We start from the raw sequence: 20,607 nt of genomic DNA on the forward strand, positions 1-20,607 counted from the left end.
CCAGTAGATTAAGTCTTCTGTTCCTTAGGGAAGCATAGCAGCAGAATAGTAGCAATGTTTCCCCTCCGGCAGCACCATAGGGGAAGTATTCTTAAGATGTTCCCTAATATTCCCTGTGAGCAGTTTGTTGGGCTTTTGGATGAAAAGTCTGCAAAACCAAAATGGATGCAGTTCTTCCCATAGACCTCAGGAGTTTGACACTTTGATGCTAAGCAAACCTAAGCTTTTAAATTTTTTTTTTTAGTTTAAGATTTTATTATTTTTTTATCATTGTAGTATATACCCTCCCCAATGTTCATTATCCAGTCACCCCATCTCTACCATGCCTCTCCCCTCCAGCAACACCAAGTTTCAAACCTAAGCTTTTAAAAATTTGTTAAAAATTCCTAGCTGACTCTTTTATTGAAATATATATGGTATTTAATGCTGTCTGTCCCAAGTAGGTGAATGTTTGCTTTTGTTTTTCTCTACACATGACTTCCTTCCTTTTTGGAGTTAGTTCTTTGTCGTATATTGTTCATTCTTTAAATCTTTCAAAATAAGGGATTTATTTGTAGTTTATCTTTTTTTTTTTTTTTTGGTCTTAATTATAAGAAAGGAAGTGATGTTTTTTCCCATCTTTCTAAGTCTGAACTGAAGCTGGTATACTTTTTATTATGCATGTATGACTGGCTTGAGACTTTGAAAGGACCAGAAACTATCAGGAGTTTCATGTGGATAGGCTGTTTTTCTGGTCCAAGCTAATATGCTTTTCTTAGGATAGAGAATTATATATGCAAGTATGTACTTTATTAAACTTTACTTGAACCCAATAAACTTTGATTGGCAGCTTTTGTTTTGTTTACAATGTAGATTACTTCTTGGAAACTGTTGGGAGCCTTTAAGGCTATGAAATACCTTGTTGTAGCAAAGAAGATATAGTTTTACACCTCTAGATGTGCTAATTATGTGAGAAAGTTACCCTTTTTCAGATTTTGGCATATCTACAACCATCAGCATTTCTATTCAGATGTCTGGTATAACTCTTCACTGCTCTTAGAAGGATGACTTCCATACAAAAATTAATTTGTGATTGTTTTTTGTCTGGTTGCTTTTGTTTAAGATAATTTTAAAGAAAAGGCATTTTTTCTTTATTAAAATGCTAGTTTAATTATCGATTTAATTTTTTAGGAAAATTTTATAATTTTCTCTGTAGGAAGTTTTGCTAAATATATTTCTCAAAGGAATGAATAAGATTTCCTTTTATCCTTTGCTGCAGCCAAAATAAATGTCAACTTATGGTATATTCTTTTACAATTTATTGGTAAATAAATGCATTAGATAATGCACTTAAAATTTATATCATTTCAATGAAAAGAAATTAATATCATTATGATACACATTTCTTTTTCTGGAGGCTGACTCATTATGGATTTGTAAAAATATTTTTCTTCTCATTTTTCTAACTTTCTGTTGATTCATAATAGTTTTATGAGGATTAATGTATTAGCATTTAAGAAAATATTTTGTGCTCATCATTATGATTCTTTCTATGATTACAGCGTACTTTGAAAGATTGTCTTTCCTCAGATATCTTCAAAAGTAATCACCCACATTTCTTAAAGTATCTTTGTAGTTTAACATTAAAGTTAATACATTTGAGCCCCTTGAAAAATAGTTTGATGTTATAAATAAGGTTGTACATGTTTTGTTTTATTATAGCTTCCTCAGATAATATTTTATTATATTCATATCAAATCTGCTTTCCCTCCTAACAAGAAATCCCAACAACACATGCAACAAATCCATTCACATATGCAAGACTTTCTGCATTCTATTGCTTTACCCTTTCTAACAAAATGGTGACACTTTAAATCATATTAAAATAACTAATTGAAAAATGTTTTTTTTTTCTTTTTTAACTTCTTACTTGTTTATTTCTTTGTGGTAAAAAATGGTTTACTTCTAATTTAAAAAAAATAAAATTAGAATAGATTTCTGATTTCTCACTTTGCATGTGAGGTGTTTAGAAATTGCCACTCTGTTCTAACATGTAATAAAGCTAAACAGACTAAAAAGCAAGCACGTTGTCTTGGATGGAAGAGAAGAGTGGAAGAAGCAAACTACTGCCTCTGAGATCGGAGAGACGGACAGTCGTATCTAAGGAGTTGCTGTTGACCTGAGCAGAGACTCGCATAGAGCCATGGTGGGGAACCTGAATAGTAATTGATGAGGAGCTGGTGGCTCAGTGCAGGTAACAATCAGAGTGAAAACTGCAAGGGGCCCAGTCATAGGAAGGCCCCCTGTGAGATTAACTTCCTGGAGTTTAACCAGGTGTCCATAGTAAGTATCTGAGAAAAATCCCCTTGAACTTCTGGGGCAGCGGTGGGAAACCATTCTGAGGTATACCACACCAAAACACTCTGTTCTTCTTAACACAGGGAACACTAATTAGCCAGAGCTTAACTTAATTATGAGAGCCCACGGGACCTGGAGAGGGGAAATAATCACTGAAAGCCACCCCTTGCCATCCTGTCATACCTTAGAAGGGAGAAAATACCTGAAAAGTGCTTGTGAAGTTCACAGTCTAGAGGCACAGGCTTAACTAAAACACTGAGATCTAATCATATGGCTGTAGCACACTTCCCCTCCCCCACACAGCTTATCCCTCATTGCTACAAGCCCATTTGCAGCAGTTACTTTTACCCAGTACATCGTGTTTAGCTATGGAGAAAATACTATAAGGTACACCAAAAGTTAAATCAACAAAACAAAAAACCCACAATTTGAAGAGACAAAGCAAGCATCAGGAACAGACATGGCAGGGATGTTGGGATTATCAAATCAGGAATTCAAAACAACTACAATGACACTAAGCATTCTAACATGCAAGAACTGAGGAGAAATATAAGGAGACATGTGGAAATCCTAAGTACCAAAAAGAAATGCTAAAGGTCAAAATCATTGTGACAGAATCAAACAGCACCTTTGACGGGTATATTAGTAGACTACAGAGATTAAACAACACACTTCCACATAATTCATGGTTCAAAGAGGAAATCTCAAGAGAAATTTAAAAATATTTTAAACTAAATGAAAATGAAAATAAAACTTATCAAATGTTTGTGATGCAGTGAAAGTAGCACCAAGAGGAAAATTTATAGCATTGAATAGATGCTCATCTTAGAAAAGAAAATCTGAAATAAATATTATAAGCTCCCACCTGAGGAAACTAGAAAAAGAAATACAAATTAAGCCAAATGTAAGCAGAAAAAAAAAGAGAGAGAGAAATAACAAGAATCACAAAAGAAATCTATGAAATTGAAAACAGAAATTCCATAGAGAAATCAGTGAAACCAAAACTTACTGACATGAGAACATATTTTCCTGGAGTAGGTATTATACAAAGTTTCATCCCTTATTCTCCATTTTCTTTGTCCTTATACTCTACTATACGAAATCACTCAAAATTCTTGGGGAAAGTGAAGAGAACAAATAGAATGTTAAAACTAAATTTATCCAAACTATCAAAAATCCTTAGGCCCTGATGACACTTTACTATCATTAATTCTGCAATATCCTTTCATTTTTTCTTATAAAGAAGTCATAGATCATGCATTATTGTGACCCCGTCATGGGTAGGCTCATGCAAATAAACACAAATCTATCCATACTTGTTTCCACTCCTAACTGGATTAGCCAAATGTTTTAAAGTACTAATTCATATCAGTCCTGTCATAGGTGTCCTTTCCTTCATCCATCTAATCATCCCCTACATGACCTAAATCAGGTGATTTGGTATTCTGGAAAAGAAATCAGAAAAATTCGAACTTGGACATCACCAGAAAAAAATACCTTATCAAATTCTCTTAACTACTGCATAAGCAATTAAAGCCTAAGCCATTTATCCTTGGGTATATGTTACCCAACTAACACAAATTCACCCATTATCAAAGTAAAAAGATTATACCGATAGAGATCAAAACAGTGACACTTCAAAATTTCTACAAATAGGTTACAGAAGGAAACTACAGAACAAATCTTTGGAATATGCATGAGTTGGCCAGTGTTTGCTAAACACCACTGAGATGAGATACTTAGACCTCTGGAACCATGACTGTAATACTTTCTTTGCATCCATTTGCACTTTATCCTTTTGGCTGTATTTTTTATCTGACCTTTTTTTAAGGCTACGGACTTAATTTAGATGCCCCTTTACTATTAATAATAACTTGCTTAGGTCTGGGTTTTACTAGGGATAGTATATAATTCTGCTCTCCCAAACTATTACTAGTACATTCAATTTATGCAATCTTGTGTATGCTAACAACTACAAAACACAAATGACTCAACACATAATAGTAGGTTGTAACTTTCCAACGTGTTCAGCATAGAAAAAAGATGAAGATTAAGACAAAGGTATATCAAACCCACTTTATGTATAATGATACTCTTTGGAACATAAAGGAAATTATCTTTGCATCAAAACAAAATAAATGGATATTCTTGAGGTATAACAGTGACAACTCCCAGGGACAGTATTTCTAGAACTTCACAAAAATTGTTTATATTTTTATGCATTTACTAGTTTCTTCCCTTATGTGGGAACCATGCATTTTTTAAAACTTATTTTAATCCTAACCTAGGAGCAAAGGAGTAGGGCATATTTCTCTGTGGGATGAGGAATTAGGCAACACAAGTATGTGAAGTATGTGACTTTCCACCTTTCTTAGAGGACAGTTTTCTTGAAGAGATGGGAGGAATAAAACAATTTTCTTGTGGTATAACTAATAACTTTTAAAACAGGTTCCTGATAATGGTGATCTTAACCAGAAGATTGAACAATATAAGGTGTTAATAAAAAAAATGTATTTCTCACTTTACCTAATAAAAAAATAGTTTAACTTACTTCCTGTGGGCACATCCCACAGATTTAATTCCTTAGCTTAAATAATTATAAATGAAGAAATAGCCTCTGATTTTCTTTTGGCCAATAGGTGAAAGTCTGAACTATTACTAGACTTCATGTACCCAAATGAATATCACAATTAATACCGAAAACCCTTATCTCTATGAATGGAATGACCACCTGACTAAGCTTTATCTAATTTAAAGAAAAAATATATGCAACTTAAAGAAGAGAATTAGGGAGTCATTGGCACCTGTTTTCTTGATTAAGCCTGGAAAATCTTATAAATCATATTCTTACATGTCTTACATTCATTTGATATGTTGTCCAGAACCTCGATGCTTTTGTGCAGCCATTATCCCTATGTGATTCACTAAGTTATTCAAAGAGGAGAACAGTGTGCAATAGTGCTGACCAACATGCCAACGAAACATTCATCTCTGGTAGAATGGGTCATCTGGTGAGGCGCTGGACACTCCCTAGTAATATCTCCTGCAGCTTTGTCTCAGAAGGACAAAGAGATGGATTGAGGGTAAAAAAACAAAACAAAAAACAAAAAACTATGACCTATGGGAAAGGACTGATTGTTCTTTGACTTTGGTAACCTCTAGCCACCAGAACTGTGTAAAAGCAGTTCTAAATGATCCAGGACAACTCAGCATCAGTAGTCAGGCTGCTGAGAGCCAGCCAAAGAATTACAACCTCGTACTTCTGAAAGTCAGCCAATCCCTAAAACATCACTCCACTTTACACACTTCTGAAATCTTTACATTTCAGGCTTCCAAAACCTATATGCAAGCACCCCTGATCCACTTCGCTTAGACAAACAGTGCTTTATAAGTATGCCCTACAGCTCCCTCTTCATCCTTAACCAGTTCAGCTTTCCTTCCCTTTTCCCTTCTTTCATTCCTATTTTCCCTTCTGTAAAAGTCTGACCTTTTTATTTATCATTCCTATTTAATGATGCAACTTAAGTCATATCAAGGTTATAGCCTCGAGAAACCAAAGGTGAAAGTATATGTTACCTGTTCCTTTATTTTTATATTTATATACCCATATAAACAAGATTTTTATAGAAGTGATAAAAATTTTAGTAGTTACATCGTATAATTCATGCATGATATTTTTTCTTGCTTTCATAAATCAAAGAAATACACATCTTGATTCTGTTTCAAAAAAGAACTGTTAAGTCAGGAGTCTTGTGAGTGTTGAAGTGAGCAGTGCAGACAATACAAAAGGAAGGTTATGTTTCATTGTGTCAACACTGGCTACTGGAAATTTGTGGAAAATATTGAGAAAGGTGGAAAACTTTCATCATAGCTGGGACCTATCTTCACATCTCATTGATACTTGGTGAAGATCTACCTTTTCCCCCTCAGGATATTCTCAGAGAATCTATTTTTCACCCATAAATGAAAGAAAATAAAGAACTATGTATGAAATATTTGAAAGCAGAGAAATGTTTTGGAGGGCATGAGTGGGTTGGGAGAAGAGAGCCTATCTGGCAAGGAATTTGTTCATGTAATATGTTTGCAAGTTGAAATATATCAAAGGAAATAGAATCTCATGATCTTATCCTAGAGAGACGCCAGCAACTGAGGAAGAACCACTTAAGGGCTTTAGGAAAACTCACAGTATAGTTCAGCTAAATGTAAATTATAAAACACAAAGGTTGATTTTAATCCACTTTGCTTGCTTGGAAGAAAGCTTTAAGCCTCTCAAAATTCAGAGAGGCTCATATATTTAGAGCTAGTTAAAATCCTATTAAACCAAAGAGGGATTATGTAGATTAATAAAAGAGGGGGTTTATTTTTTGTTTGTTTTAATATAATATTCTCTGAACCATTCTTGATTATTGGAGTCCTCTGTTTGAGCCCCTTTCTGAAATTACTATTCATATAACCCTTATAAACTGGATAAGGGAGATTGATAGTTAATACTTTCTTGTGACAGATTTTACCAGGAATGAAGTCATTAAAAACTATTTTGCTTGTAGCTGTATATGATAGAAGAACATATTAAGATTAAAAATAAAGTGTGCAGAAATAACTGCCTAGGCTAGACCCACCAGAGCATTGCATTTGCCTGTAAGATGGGAAATTTTGCCAGGTTTACTTAAACTGCTTGGTTTTGTTGACATAGTCTTTGGTCTACCTGCCTTTGGTCAAAAAGTAGGTAGATAGAGACGTATCTGTATAGACATTTCTGTCTATGTGGTCTCTTGTTTTTTGAACAAACTTTAAAACTTATATTATTAATGTATTAATGACATATTTACAATTCTTAAAGAGATTTTTAATTCTTCAAAAAAATTATATGTATTCCTCTTTATAACAAGATAAAGACTAATAAACGCAGGATCGATCAATCTGTCTTTCTATCTTTATCTTTATCTATAGTTTTTCACCTATTACTTCTCTAAATCTAAGATAGGAAATTAAAATAGGAAATTCATATTTTTATTAGTAGGATGCTGAATTAAAAGGTGTAATTTCTTCATTAATTATTTTTTATGAGTCCCTACTGTATTTCGGAGAATGTACTATCTACCATGTATGAAGATGGACTCTGTTTTTGAGTCCTGCACTAAAGGATGTTGGTCATTGATTTCTTTATTTATTTAAATAAATAAGGGTCTGTACATACATAAAGTTAGGGAAGTATAAGCAGGTAGATGTAAGTGTTTATATCGGCGTATATATTGTAGAAAAGACTCAGAAAGACATTAATGTGTAGATAAAAGCATTGTGTGTAGATACACTTAAATATTTAAGTTGGCATTTAAAAGCAAAATGGGCTCTTCTCTTAATTCCATTCCTGGGCTGTATTATACCTAAAGAAGAGCACGATTAAAGCCTTTTTAAAAAATACCTCCAAAAAAGACAGTGTTATTTAAAAAAAAAAAAAAATGCTGTGTAGGCCAACTGGGGAAAAAATGGTAGAAAGAAATACATTGAAGAACACTTTTGTTGTACAACATTTGGCATTAAATAAATGCGCAGGCCTGCAAGTGAAAATGTATTACATATGTCAAAGGAACAGTAATTAACCTGCTCCCTCTAAGCTGTGTGGATAGGCCATTTTCAGAATGAATGGTTGAGGCTGAGAAAGGGCACTTGGCATTTAAGATCCCTGCCTATACGATATTATTCTCCTTGATTTTTCTATTCAATATGATTTCTTTTTTCACTTTTATGCCAACTTAGAAGGAAGTTTTCTGCTATTTTAGCAAAAGATGATGTTAGAACCCCATAGAAATCACAAGTTATTCCCAAGGGATACTTAATTAATTTGGTTGTGGAATAGAAATGATTAATGATGAGGATGCATGTACATCTTAAAGAAGGTGACAGATTTTACAGGCTGTCATGGTAAAAATTACAAATTTCATAGTTTGACTAATGGACATTAATATATGCCCCTGTGAGAGTTAAAAAATAGTTTGAAATTATTGTCTGTTTAAAGTTGTTTGTGTTTGCACACATGTATATACAAATGTGTATAAACAAATACACGAATATACAAATGTATACACATGTACGTTGTGTGGATGAGTGTGTGGTATGCATGTTATATTTTCTCATCACAGCCTACAATTTCTTTTTAGGAATAAGTAATTCATGAATGAAATCCTCACTAATCTTTAAAGAAACTCAAAGCACTGACAATGCAATGAGAAGTGGAAAAGCACACCAGGTAATAAAATACGACATGAGAGATCAGTGAAGGTGATAACAAACCTATGAAAAAGGACTCTTAGGTCAGTAATAAGAAAAGGGAGTGGATGCCAAGAAAAGACATAGAGAAGTTTATGTTCGAACTGAATCTTAATAGATGATCAGTGGGTACAAATATAGAAGGGAATGAGTGAAAACATTCATTTCCAGGCAGGCAAGGAAAGTAGGTCAAAAAGTATACATGTCATAAATATTTTAGAGGAGGTAGGATTAATTGGTTATTCTGTTATTTGTGACATATATCTACAATTCTGCAGCTTCCTAAAGTTCCATTTATAAACAGTTAGTTGTTTGGTTAACGGGTATGAAACTTCAGCTTCTATATCTAACTGTCTTTATTCAAGAAATTCCTATAAAATGCATGAGATTCTAAAACATGGACTCGATGAAGTCTTAGGTGATATAAGCTTTACTTACATGTACAGAATTATCAAAAGTGACCTTAAAATGATCACCCTGGCTTGTAAGGCAAAGAAGCTTTATTTAACCAGACAACACTATTTTAGCATATCTTTCAAAAGATATACTGACCTCTTATGGATAGATGAATGAAAAGGTCACTTGGTTTCAGAGTGTTTATTCACATTTTTAGATGACTATTATATCTTAAGAACCAAATCTTTAAGAAGTCACTAACTCAGAGTGAAGACTTCAAACGAGACATTCTGGTTCCAGAAATCATGCCATCTTGTGTTACTCAAATTTCATTACCCTACAAGTGGAAGAATAGGTTTCTTCCAAATAATCTGTTTGTAGGTGAGTTGGTGTTGGCAGGAAAAGGAGATCTACAAAGAATGAAATATGCAATCATAATATACAACAAAACAGCCAAAATTGATATCCCTGTAGTTGAAACAAGATTGCAACTTGCTGTTCATGAAGTATGACTTAACCTTTGTAGTCCATGAAGAAGAATCCGAAATTCACAAAAAGGTACATCTCATCATTACTTTAAAATTTTAAGAGGTGATGGAGATCAAGGAAGGCAGTTGTTGTGATGAGCACTGGGTGTTGTATGCAAGTTATGAATCCCTAAATTCTACATGAGAAACTAATAATGCACTGTATATTAACTAACTGGAATTTAAATAAAAACTTAAAGCTAGAAAAAATAAATACAAATTAGAGAATTTTAAAAAATTAAAAATAAATAAAAGGCAATTACCACCAGAAATGTGACTTTTTAAATTACCATATTTTTTCACAACTTGCTCCTTGATATAGTGCAAATAAAATGAAACAAAGTACACACTATAACAATTTAGAAAATACTTTGTGACACAGTAACGATTCAAACTTTAATGTTTTAATACTCACAAACTATAATTTAATGAGAAAAGTATTGTTAATTGCTAATATTTCCTATCATAAACAGCTTTTATGCATGCTATTTCTTTGCTTATTTAGGGCAGTAATTTTATTTCTTTCCTTTATCAAAGATCACAACACATTATAGATTGACTCATCGTTTTTTAGGATAATGTTTTCTAGTGCTTATAATTGTTAACTGTGATCGGATTCATCAATGCAAGGCAAAATATCTATGATTTGATCTTTGAGGTAAACACTTAACATGAGAATATATAGCAAAAATTCCTCTCAATAGCAGACAAAATATTTCAAAAGTGGTTTTACTGATTTAAATAAAATTATTTTAACTTGTAGTCAGAGTTTTTTTCATTCGGAATTAGCCAGGTATTCTGACAACTTTATGCAGCAGGTAATTGTAATAAATTTTAAAGGGAACCAAAGTTATAATTATTGATATCTGATGGTTTATAATGTAATTGAAGATGCCTAAAATAGAATTCATTTAGAAATCACTGTGTATATTAGTAAATTTTGCTAAATGTGACACTTGAAATGTTGTCCATCTTCTCTGAGAAAACAAGGGATTTGCTAGCAAGAAAACTAGTGTTGCCTGAAACACTCCTCTGTAACTTGTATCAATTAGGGTTCACATCACAAGCATTTTTTTTTTAGGTAATTTTGAAGAAATAAACAAGGGTATTTGGGTAGTTACATGCGGTTTTAATGATATAAAAATCACATATTTAAGAAAAGACATTTAAACGTCAGTTTTAAAACTGAGGAGGCCATCCTGATAGTTCATCCTTCCCTTACTGAGGTTCAGTAAAAGCAGTACTTGTCCAGGCAACTTATGCACATTCTTTAATTAGAATGTCATTCTGTAATTTATATCAGGTAGTGCATATTTGGTTATAATAAAAAATTCAACTCAAATTTAAGAAAGGAGAATAGATTAACTAGACACTGGTTATCTCATGGCACCCAAAGACAGAAATATACTTGCATCTTACAAATCATTGTAACTAGAAACTAGAATGTCTGCTTGACTTGGCATTTCTGTCTTTTCTTTTTATTCTCTTTTCTCCTTATGTTTTAGTTTTTTTTGGTTTCTTTCATTTCTTAGTGAAGGTGGCTTTATGTGTATAACAAAAACCAAAGAAAGGTCTGTATGTGTTTCAAATAAAATTGATAAATTAATAACCTTACACTTTAATAATTCCTAACAATCCCAAGCATTTTTCAACTTAATATATAATAAGTGTGAATGTCAAAACAATAGGGAAAGATAGATTAATCAATACATATTTGCAGATCACTGACTCAACATTTGTTCCAAAGTACATTTGAATCCATATCTACCACGTTATATTCAAATACAACTAATTCCATTTGTGATTTATCTTGATGGACAGTATGAAGCACAACATATTTTACCATTTTCACAAGTTCTATCCAATAAGTAATTTATTGTTTAATGTTACTTTCACTAGACATGCCAACTCCATGGAATACTAATTTTTTTTTGTACAAACATGGGTCTCTCTTTTTTCTTGTGCCAATATGATATTATTTTACCAAGAGTTGGAAAATTCTTTAGACTTTGATAAAGTATTTAAATAACTTTATTTTTAAATATAGCTGTTTCATAATACAGCTTTTCAAATATCTCAGCAAATATCTCAGCAGTAGAGTTTCAGATAAAAAAAAAACCTTTATAAATTTTACCTCAAAAGTTAAAATTATAAATTAGTGGGCTTCAGTGAAAGGACTATCATAATCAAATACAATGCTTTAAAAATTACCCATTAATCTCTTAAAAGATATGTGTTGTGTTTCACTGTTAACTTATTTCGGCTTTGATATTGTTCATCTTTTTTTTTTTTCTCAATATTGTATTTATTTATTTGTCAGACAGAGATCACAAGCAGGCAGAGAGGCAGGCAGAAGGAGAGGGGGAAGCAGGCTCCCCACTGAGCAGAGAGCCTGATATAGGGCTCCATCTGGGGCTCGATCACAGAACCCTGGGACCATGACCTGAGCTGAAGGCAGAGGCTTAACCCACTCAACCACCCAGGCACCCCTTGTTCATCTTATTTTTAAGGAGGATGTTTGTGCCTGAATAATGCCAGCTTCCTTTCTCATGATGTACATGAGCTTATTCAGTGCTCCCACCATTTTCTAGACTGTGATTCCTTCATATCCAAACATCTGTTTAACCTAATCCAGTGTCGGGAACATAGAAGAAAGTTAACACTAAATAAACATTTTAAGCTAAATATCCTCAATCAATCTGAAACTACCCGCATTTCTTTCTTTTCTAGTGACAGTCAATGAACTACCATAACTTCCAGAATAAATGCCCCAGAGGATCTTTTAAAGGATATGAGTTCCCTTACAATCCCTCATGACAGGATGTTATCTGAAATGTATTCCTGACTTGGATAAGAAATGGTATATGTAGATAGTGTCTACAGGGATATAGAACAAGATAAAGTAACCCTATGGTTCTCAAAGCCCCTCTTTGGCAGTAAAATAAGATAGGATGTTTTATCTCCCCCAGTTAAGGACTTAAAGCTTTAGAAAGAGGCAGGTAATGTGATAAATGTTTTGTAATCATCCGCGTATACTGTTTTGTTTTGTTTTTAACCAAGTGACACTCAGCTGTTCTAACTCCAGTTTATGTCAGAGCTACAATGGTTTGAAAATCATTTCATTCTATGGAAGATACCAAGCGCAGTTAGTACAGATTTTTTTTTTTTTCCTGCTTCAAAGTAGAATCCATTTAGGGAAAAAATGTTGTTTTTGGTTTTGTTTTCTATTTATTTTTAATTTCGTTTTTCAACTTTACCTTATTGTTAGAAAGCAGTGCCAAAAAACGCTTTTTAGAAAGTTCACATAACCTTATACTATTGCTTATTTTGTGAGGATTAAAAATTGCTATTTACTAATATAGAATGTTCCATTACTTTTTCATGAAAGCTGTGTAACCATGCAATTAATATCAGATATTTAGCTGATCATTACTGTATGCTTACTATTATTAATTATAAAGTAACTATATGTTATTTCTTTTCCTTCATTTGATCTACAAATAATCGAGAATATCGGGCTAATTTTTCCATCTAAGTTCATGTTCCTACCAATTTATCCTTGTATCTCTAGCATACTATTTTGAAGCTAAATTACTAGGTGGTAAAAGTTCAAGACTATTGTGGCTTAATTTTCTTAATTTCCTCTTGCAATTTTATCAGCTTTCTTTTGTTTGGTGTTTGCCTTCTTAGTCTTAGTCCTAAATCCTGACAGCTCATTCAAATCAACCATGAATTTTAAGTAAGAAAAATACAGAAGCCTAAGTTATACTTCAGGCCAAGGTCAATTAAGTTACCATCTCTGCGAAAGGGGCCAGAGATTACCTTTTTTTTTCTAGAGTCCACAGATAAATCTAATATTCAGTCTTGTGATAATCACTGTTTCATATATGCTTGGTCTTCTTGTGGCACATGAAGCTTAATTGTGTTTTATATAAGAAGAATATAATTGTTTATCAGGACTTACTAAAATATATCTTCTATTTTACTGGGGAGACCAATTCTCTAAGTTTGGACTTACTAATTATATCTTGGTTTTAAAAAATTCCTTTTTTATGAGTTCCTATTTTTTTTCACTTTTCTTTCAATTCTTTCATTTGTTTTAGAAGATTCTATTTATTCACTGGAGAGAAAGCAAGAGAGTGCAATCAAGGGGAGCAGCAGGCAGAGGGAGAGGGAGAAGCAGAGCAGACTCCCTGCTGAGCAGGGAGCCCAGTGCAGGGCTGGATCCCAGGACCCTGGGATCATGACCGGAGCCCAAGGCAGACTCTTAATCAATTCAGCTACCCAGGCATCCCTATTTCATATTTTTTAGAGCAAAAAGATATTCTAAAAATGAGTAGGCCTGATAATCACTTGGTGATCTTGTTAGGTTCATTTCATCAGACCCCATTGTCAGGGAGTTGGCTTCAATAGCTCTGGATCAGACCTGTATCTTCTCAACAAATCACAGTAATTCTGCACCGATGGGAAGGGATCCTCCTCTCACTGCATTTAATCAGAACTCAAAACTGCTGACAGTCCTGAAGTGGACATCCCGACAGGAAGGGGCTGCTGGCCGCCACGCCAGCCCTGTCTCCCACGCCAGCCCTGTCCCCCTTGGGCTTTCATCTGTTTTCCCTGAGTTACTGGCATCAGAGGAAGACGGCTCTTGTGGGCACACTGTATCCAGGTGTTTCTCTTAGAAAAGATGAAGGCATCTGTGACTATCAAGACACTCTATCAAACGTTTAAAAGGACAACTAAGACTATGCATGCAGACTATGTAAAAACCGAAACAGCAGCTAGGTAGCTAGGTAGGATTTCCGGCACAGTGACCTTCATGGGATATGAGAGAAAAATACATATGAGGAATAGAGTCTTCCAGAGTAAACCCTCTGCCAACAACACCTCCTTCCCATATCTTACTAGTTTTAACAAGACTCTCTGTTTATAGTGCATATAATTCTAGGATTATGTGTTCAGCAATTTCTACTCAAAATGGTATTTCCTTGTGTCTTACAGAACTAAAAATGCTGCTATTTTCACCCAAATACATATGCAGTCTTCAGTTACTATGTCACAAAAGAGGAAATAAGTTACCTTCACCTTTTCTCTACTCTTTATGTTAAAGGCTCTCAATGGCTACATAGAAACATATAGCTCAGTTCTACCATTAAGAATTTGATTATATTATTGGGGCACCTGGGTGGCTCAGTGGGTTAAGCCTCTGCCTTCGGCTCAGGTCATGATCCCAGGGTCCTGGGATCGAGCCCCACATCGGGCTTTCTGCTCTGCAGGGAGCCTGATTCCTCCCCTCTCTCTGCCTGCCTCTCTGCCTACTTGTGATCTCTGTCAGATAAATAAAGAAAAAATCTTTAAAAAAAAAAGAGTTTGATTATATTATTAATGAAAATAGGTATATTACAGTTACTCTTCTCTTTCATTAATTCATATATTTATAATTCTGAGATACTTGTGTCTGCACTTTTTAACCAAAATCTGTTTTTTTTTTCAAAGTAAAAATGCTTTTGAAATAATAATGGAAGAATAACTTTGCAGATTAGGTGAAGTATTTACACTGGTTGTTAATTTTCAAAAGAAAATTTTATTAAATAGAGTCCTTGATGAAAGTGCATGCCAGAGGGATATTGATTTTTATCTACTAATTATGTCCAGTACACACACATAGTACTTAAGAATGTTTCTCTTTATTCTTTGAAATGTGTGTGTGTGTGTATGTGTAATGTTTTACAGATATTGCTGAAAAAAAATTGCTATCTAAAATAGAACTGTGCTATCTCAAGAGATGGGAACAATATATTTTGTCACAGCTAATATTGAAATTAGTCTCTGTTGTAATTCTTAATTTGAAGGATTTGTAGGGGTCAGTGCTACTATTATCATGTAAAAGCGTTCTTTTTTACCTTTCTTTTGAGAAATAGGTTAGAAAAATTAGAGTGTCCTTAATTTGATTTTGAAAAATTATTTTTAAAACTAATTAAGATAAAATGTCTGAAAAATCAGAAAACCCAATAAATGAATCCCTTCATTTTTCATGCCAAATTACCCTTTGCTATGATAATATAGGATTTTTTTTCATGGAAACAGAGCTTATAATTATGCATATGAGATTGAAAGAGACTTACTACTGGTACAGGGTGGTCACGATCCATGTTCTATGAAACATGTTTATTACTGGATTGAATTTTGTGGTTGGTGTAAAGATAAAATATGCAAAAAAATAAAGTGAAGAAAATATGTTGCATTGAATGAGTGAAGAGAGATGGGTTTAATCTAACAATATCAAATTTAACAGAAATGGAGTCAAATCATCCATCTTGTGTTCAAAGAAGACAAAATGAACTGAGAAAGTTGGAAGAGAGAAGACATAACTTAGCACAAAATCAGAAACAATTATAAAATAAATGCATACTAATTTCAAAATTTTTAAAAGTATGACATACTACTAGAAAGACCATTTTTAATTTAAATTGTACTCATAGGGATAGATTCAAGTCAAGAATAAGATGATGGTCCTCAGGGTGATAACGGAATATGAGATATAATTCAAAACTAATGCCCACATTAGGATGGCCTCCTGAAATCTTCAGGTCCTCTGGGGTAATACCTAATTGAGGTTAAGAGATACCACTCCACTTGAGCAAGTTTAACACATGAAATCTAGGCTCATTACGTCACCCATTTAGTTTTTCATGTGCCCTATATACTTCGGACAAGCTAATAAAGTGAAAGTTCCATATTCTGACTGAGGACATCTACCATAAAGTTCTCTGTAGTATGGCTTTGCTGTTTCCCATCTCTTCATCTTTACTCAGAGACTTAGAAGCAAAATCAATGAAACACTGTATCACACCTCCCACTTGCAAATTTTTTTAAATGAGACCGTCGGGCAGACTGTTCAGTGACCATCCTGCTAATTGTGGCAGCTGGAATGCGGGAAAGGAGAGGTGATTGTAACCGGCGCTCAGTCTTATGGCCAGTCCTTCTTCTTCTTTTTTTTTTTTTTTTTTTGGTCATTTTTTTTTTTTTTTTAATTTCCCAAAGAAATTTGAATGCTTTCAGGGTCAACTGCTTCTTCCTAAAATTTGACCATTATTACATTTATGATTTTATACCAGATTTTGAGATCTTGGCTTTCAGGTTTCTCACCTGAAGAATTCATCGCCGTGTGCGTCCAGGTATAAAATCTGCAATTCCAGCGCTCTCCCTCATTCCACTTGTGACGTAGTAACCCCATGTACTTGTCTTTTCTTTCTTTTCTTTTTCCTATCCTCTGTCCTGCTGAGATGTAAATGACTAGAAGCAGAGCACAGAAGTTTCACTCCCTTGTGGCTTTTGTGAATAGCAGCAACACTCTTCTGCCGTCCACCAGCCCCACGCTGACATTTCTCACCCAGGCGTTCAGCCCTCGGTGTCCACACCTTCAGAATGTTTCCAGGCGACAGTGTGCTCCGTTCCACTGTATCCTCATTCTGTGTCATGCAGAACAGCCCTTCAGTCAGGAACTACAGCTTCGTACCCACCATCTGCAGTATCTACAGACCCACTAAAAATTTGTCATCACTGGTTGCTTCATGAGATACCAAAAAGATAGTGAAGACCCTGGGCTCACACTACCCATCCTTTTAACAAAATGCACAAATTGTGCCATTGCTAAAATTGTAAACGTTGTTTATGCCCTTCTGGTATGAGGCCATCAGTTCCCTCTACTCAGGCTACTTGCCCACGGAAGACAGAATCCTACAGGGTGGCCTCGGGCACTGACTCTTCACAGGAGAGCTCTGAGTTCTACCTCTGCGTCTGACACAGGCTTGTCTATCCTATCCCCAAACCTTGGCTTTCTCCTTTCCTTTCCTCTGAAGGAAATAGGTTTCTTTTCCTGCTTTTTCTCAAAGTACCTCCTGCTAGCTCTCCCTGTGCCTCTGCCTCCCTTACTTCTTTCAGCATCTTGTAACGGTGCAGGCTTCGCCGCGCTAACTGCTATGCGGATCACATATGCAGTGGTAGCGCACAGACCATTCTGCATCCCCTTTCTCAGTTACACTTCTGTCTGCCACATTTGAAACCCAAAATATAACTTGCTTATTTTGCTTATGATTTGTCTCCCCCAAATGGGGACATAATCTCTAAAAGGACAGAAAATATTGTATTTTGTGTTGTTCAGTGCTGATTCCCCATTATTTAGAAAACAGTCGGACACATTCTAGAGTTCAACTATTAGTTGGTCATAAAACAAAGTATTGGCCCCATGACACCAACCTTAGTTTCATCTCTGCACACATAAACCACAATATTCTTCTTCTTCTTCAGCAAACTATGGTAAATATTATAGGACAAAATTGATATGGGTTCAAAGGCTTAATAGAATGATGGTTCATTCCTGATGGCACTATTATTATTATTTTGGCATTTATATTATCTCTAAATTGTTAATTATTTTATTATTGTTTTGTTATTGAAATATAAGGTATGCATCCCAGTGTTACTCACGAAAAGATTGGAAGTTCAACAGTCAAGACCATCAGTGGGACTAGCTGGCCAGAATACACTTTACACCAGGTAACAGCTATAACTTACTACTGAATTTTGCTATTACAGGGTTATATATCTCCATAGTTTATGAATGTCTCTATCACTGAACCAGTAACGGGGTAGATTACTGCCTACTACAATAAACCATAGGAAAATTATAGGCTATCCACATGCTCTGTGCATTAGCTATAATAAGAAACATGGTAAATACAGAGCAATCTAACATGAACACGGAACTGATAATGCTAAATAGCCTATTAGCAAATATATTAACATACTTTTAAAGTAGGGGCACCTGGGTAGCTCAGTCAGTGAAACATCTGACTCTTGATTTTGGCTCAGGTCATGATCTGAGGGTCATGAGACTGAGCCCCAGGTTGAGCAAGGAGACTGCTTAAGATTTTCTCTCATCTCCCTCTGTCCCATTCCCCCCACCCCAGCTGGTGTGTGCACACGTGCACTTGCTTTCTCTCCAAAAACAAATAAATAAAATATTTTCAAGAATACATTTTAAGTAATGGTAATAACAGTTGGGTAAAGATTTTATTTATTTATTTATTTGACAGACAGAGATCACAAGTTGGCAGAGAGGCAGGCAGAGAGAGAGGAGGAAGCAGGCTCCCCACCTAGCAGAGAGCCCGATGTGGGGCTCGATCCCAGGACCCTGGGACCATGACCTGAGCTGAAGGCAGAGGCTTAACCCACTGAGCCACCCAGGCGCCCCATAACAGTTGGGTAAATTTTATTCCTAGAATATTAGATAGTGTAAGGCTGATAACATAAACAACAGTCATAAATAAATAATTTTGCAATCTCAGTAGGTATCAGAAAACTGAATAAAACAATTACCTTACTTATACCCAAAACACCTTAAATCCAGTCTGAAACTAAAATGAGGCAAAAATGTTACATATTTTCCAGTGGAGTTAACATATTAATATTGCAGGATGGGAAGACTATTTATTCTACGTATTCTATCTTTTCCAAAGCTAAGTATAAATAATTGGTAATCACAATGAAAAATAATTGCTTTGTAGTGTTTTTTAAATGACAAATTAATTTAATGATCAATCTGAATATATCACCAAGTAAAAATATATACATAATTTCTCAAATAAGGAATAGGAAAATTTAAGGGTGCTTGGGTGGCTCAGTTGTTAAGTATCCACCTTCGGCTCAGGTCATGATCCCAGGGTCCTGGGATTGAGCCCCGCATCGGGCTCTCTGCTCCATGAGGAGCCTGCTTCTCTCTCTCCCACTCCCCCTGCTTGCGTTCCCTCTCCTGCTACATCTCTCTCTCTGTCAAATAAACAAATAAATAATGGAATATTTTTTTTTAAAGAATAAGAAAATTTAATTTTATGTGGTGTTCTTAAGGAAAAATTAAAAACTAAATGAATGAAAATAAATCATACCAATGCAAATACACACAATCTTTTCAGTAAAATAAACACAGTTATACACAGACCCTTGTATATGATAATTGAAAATGTAATAGGTGTCATATAAAAGTAAGTAGGACAAAGCAGGCCAATTTGTAGATTATCAGGTAACTGAAAACTTACCAATTTAAATTTCCCCTTCAAGACACACACTATACACAAGTTGTAAATGGTTTAAGTCTCAAAAATTAAATATTAAATGTACATGTAAATAATTATTATACACTTTGAAGTATTAAATCAACAAAAGACATAGCAATCTACTTCTGGGTATGTTTACGGTACTTTTATTATAACAGTCTTCCTGAAAGAAAAACAAAAAAATTTGGATTGTATATTAAAAACAAGCAAACAAACAAAAATGTTTTTAGAGATTTAAATATCAACACTAAATTGTAAATGATGCTAGAAAAATGGGTGGGCAACTTTACACAGTCTATGTTGATATTTCTCTTGAGACATTTAATGATTTACTACAAGGGGAAAATCAAGAATCCAAACAAAAATCAATGTTTTTACTGTCTCAAAGAACTAAAAGGCTACAATCAATGAGAAATGAGAGAACAGGGAGAAAAAAATCCTATAGGAGATGCTACCTGACTTCAAGATGTATGATACACCTATAATAATCAATATTGATACTGGCGATATCTATCTATTTAGATAAATCAATAGATCAATAGATAGATAGTATCAATGGAAAGAATAAATGGGCCAGAAATAGACCTCCATAAATACAGTCAATTGATCTTTGACCAACTAGCAAAGGCACTACAAAAATGAACACATATAGACTTTTCTACAAATGGAATGATAGCACATCCATATGCAAAAGAATGAACATAAAAAAGACCTTAAACCCTTCACAAAAATGGGCCATAGACCTAAGTATAATGGGAAAAACTGAACTTCTTTTTTGAGAGACAGAGAGAGAAAGAGAGAAAGTGTGTGTGTGTGTGTGTGTGTGTGTGTGTGTGTAGTGGGGGAGGGGCAAAGGGAAACTATCTTTTTTTTTTTATTTCTATTATCCTTTTATTTTTTTCATTCCTTTCTTTTTTTATTCCTTTCTTTTTTTTTAAATTTTTTTATAAACATATATACAAATG

The sequence above is a fragment of the Mustela erminea genome, chromosome 21 (genome assembly GCF_009829155.1).
Source record: "Mustela erminea isolate mMusErm1 chromosome 21, mMusErm1.Pri, whole genome shotgun sequence".
In the NCBI taxonomy this organism is placed as follows: domain Eukaryota; kingdom Metazoa; phylum Chordata; class Mammalia; order Carnivora; family Mustelidae; genus Mustela; species Mustela erminea.